Genomic DNA, 3,300 nt, shown 5'->3' with positions numbered 1-3,300 from the left:
TTCGTCCACCAAGTTTTTGGCGCCGTTGCCAGGGATTGTTCGAGTTTGGACAATTGACGGTTCATCTTGTTGCTCAGATTAGGTAATTTTCTTTTTATTTTCTCTTCAAAAAGTTTTCAAAATTTTTCTTTTCTTTTTCGTTTTTCCAACTTTGTTTTCGAAAAAAATTAATGAAAATACAAAAAAATCATAAAATCATAAAAAACCCAAAATATTTTGTGTTTCTTGTTTGAGTCTTGAGTTAATTTTTAAGTTTGGTATCAATTGCATGCTTTAAAAAAAATTTTTGTTGCATTATTTTCGAAAATTCCATGCATTCATAGTGTTCTTCATGATCTTCAAGTTGTTCCTGACAAGTCTTCTTGTTTGATCTTGATGATTTCTTGTTTTGAGTTGTTTGTTGTTTTTCATATGCATTTTTCGTTTGTTAGAGTCCATGCATAAAAGATTTCTAAGTTTGGTGTCTTGCATGTTTTCTTTGCATTAAAAATTTTTCAAAAATATGTTCTTGATGTTCATCATGGTCTTCAAAGTGTTCTTGGTGTTCATCTTGACATTCATAGTGTTCTTGCATGCATAATGTGTTTTGATCCAAAATTTTCATGTTTTGGGTCATTTTTATGTTTTTCTCTCTCATCATCATAAATTCAAAAATAAAAAAAATTATCTTTTCCTTTTTTCTCTCCAAATTTTCGAAATTTTGGGTTGACTTGGTCAAAAATTTTTAAAATTAGTTATTTCTTACAAGTCAAGTCAAAATTTCAATTTTAAAAATCTTATCTTTTTAAAATCTTTTTCAAAAATCATATCTTTTTCATTTTTATTATTTTCGAAAAATTCCAAAAATCTTTTTCAAAATATTTTCAAAATCTTTTTCTTATCTTTACATCATATTTTCGAAAATTAGCTAACAAGTAATGTGATTGATTCAAAAAAAACTTGAAGTTTGTTACTTTCTTGTTAAGAAAGGTTCAATCTTTAAAATCTAGAATCCTATCTTTTTAAGTTTCTTGTTAGTTAAGTAATTAATCTTAATTTTAAAATTAAAATCTTTTTCAACCATATCTTTTTATCTTATCTATTTATCTTATCTTTTTTTTTCTTCAAAATCTTATCTTTTTCAAAAGTTGATTTCAAAATATCTTATCTAACCTCTTATCTTCTTATCTTTTCAAATTTGATTTTAATATCTTTTTCAACTAACTAATTAACTTTTTGTTTGTTTCTTATCGTTTTCAAAACCACCTAACTACTCTTTCCTCTCTAATTTTCAAAAATATCTCACCCCTTTTTCAAAAATTCTTTTTAATTAACTAATTGTTTCATGTTTTAATTTTAATTCTATCTTATATTTTATTTTCGAAAACTACTAACCCCTTTTTAAAAATTATTTTCGAATTCTCTTCCTCTTCTCTTCTTCTATTTAATTAATTACTAACACTCCTCTTCACCTCTCTCCATATAAATATCCGAACCCACTCTTCTTCATTCTTCTCCCCTTTCTTCTTCTACTAACATAAAGGAGTCTTTATACTGTGACATAGAGGATTCCTCTTTCTTTTCTTGTTTTCTTCTCTTTCATATGAGCAGGAACAAGGAAAAAGACACTCTTGTTGAAGCTGATCCATAACCTAAAAGGACTCTGAAGAGAAAACTAAGAGAAGCTAAATTACAACAATCCAGAAGCAACCTTTCAGAAATTTTCGAACAAGAGAAGGAGATGGCAGCCGAACCCAATAATAATAATGCAAGGAGGATGCATGGTGATTTTACTAAGCCCACTTCCAAATTTGATGGAAGAAGCATCTCCATTCCTGCCATAGGAACAAACAACTTTGAGCTGAAACCTCAGCTAGTTGCTTTAATGCAACAGAACTGCAAGTTTTATGGACTTCTATCTGAAGATCCTTACCAGTTTTTAACTGAGTTCTTGCAGATTTGTGAGACTGTTAAGACGAATGGACTAGATCCTGAAGTCTACAGGCTCATGCTTCTCCCTTTTGCTGTAAGAGACAGAGCTAGAATATGGTTGGATTCACAACCTAAGGATAGCCTGGACTCCTGGGATAAGCTGGTCACGGCTTTCTTGGATAAATTCTTTCCTCCTCAAAAGTTGAGTAAGCTCAGAGTGGATGTTCAAACCTTCAAACAAAAAGATGGTGAATCCCTCTATGAAGCTTGGGAAAGATACAAGCAGCTGACCAAAAGGTGTCCATCTGACATGTTTTCAGAATGGACCATATTAGATATATTCTATTATGGTCTATCTGAATTTTCGAAAATGTCATTGGACCATTCTGCAGGTGGATCCATTCACCTAAAGAAAACACCTGCAGAAGCTCAAGAGCTTATTGACATGGTTGCAAATAACCAATTCATGTACACTTCTGAGAGGAATTCTATTAATAATGGGACGCCTCAAAGAAAGGAAGTTCTTGAAATTGATGCTCTGAATGCCATATTGGCTCAGAACAAAGTGTTGACTCAGCAAGTCAACATGATCTCTCAAAGTCTGAATGGATGGCAAAATGCATCCAACAGTACTAAAGAGGCAGCTTCTGAAAAAGCTTATGATCTTGAGAACCCTGCAATGGCAGAGGTTAATTACATGGGTGAACCTTATGGAAACACCTATAATTCATCATGGAGAAATCATCCAAATTTCTCATGGAAGGATCAACAAAAGCCTCAACAAGGCTTTAACAATGGTGGACGCAATAGGCTGAGCAATAGCAAGCCTTTTCCATCATATTCTCAGCAACAGACAGAGAATTCTGAACAAAGCACTTGTAATTTAGCAAATTTAGTCTCTGATCTGTCAAAGGCCACTTTAAGTTTCATGAGTGAAATAAGGTCCTCCATTAGAAATTTGGAGGCACAAGTGGGCCAGCTGAGTAAGAATGTCATTGAAATTCCTCCCAGTATTCTCCCAAGCAATACAGAAGAGAATCCAAAAGGAGAGTGCAAGGCCATTGATGTGATCAATATGGCCGAATGCACAAGGGAGGAGAAGGACGAAAATCCTAGTGAGGAAGACCTCCTGGGACGTCCCTCAAGCAAGAAGGAGTTTCCTATTAAGGATCCAAAGGAATCTGAGGCTCATATAGAGACCATAGAGATTCCATTAAATCTCCTTCTGCCATTCATGAGCTCTGAAGACTATTATTCCTCAGAAGAGGATGAAGATGTGACTGGAGAGCAAGTTGCTCAATATTTAGGAGCTATCATGAAGCTGAATGCCAAGTTGTTTGGTAATGAGAATTGGGAAAGTGAACCTCCCTTTCTCATTAATGAACTAGA

The 3,300-nt window shown here is 33.4% G+C and overlaps 1 non-coding gene across 1 annotated transcript; it reads right to left on the bottom strand.

Annotated features, from left to right (window-relative positions):
• Nucleotides 1–2,119: 2,119 nt before the first annotated feature.
• LOC112715803 (small nucleolar RNA R71) lies at nucleotides 2,120–2,223 on the bottom strand. Its single transcript, XR_003159996.1, has one exon. It is a non-coding gene; the product is annotated as a small nucleolar RNA R71 (small nucleolar RNA).
• Nucleotides 2,224–3,300: the final 1,077 nt, after the last annotated feature.

This window comes from Arachis hypogaea, chromosome 1, assembly GCF_003086295.3.
Source record: "Arachis hypogaea cultivar Tifrunner chromosome 1, arahy.Tifrunner.gnm2.J5K5, whole genome shotgun sequence".
In the NCBI taxonomy this organism is placed as follows: Eukaryota; Viridiplantae; Streptophyta; class Magnoliopsida; order Fabales; family Fabaceae; genus Arachis; species Arachis hypogaea.
The sequence above is the reverse complement of the archived record's forward strand: the minus strand, read 5'-3'. Positions and strand labels throughout refer to the sequence as shown.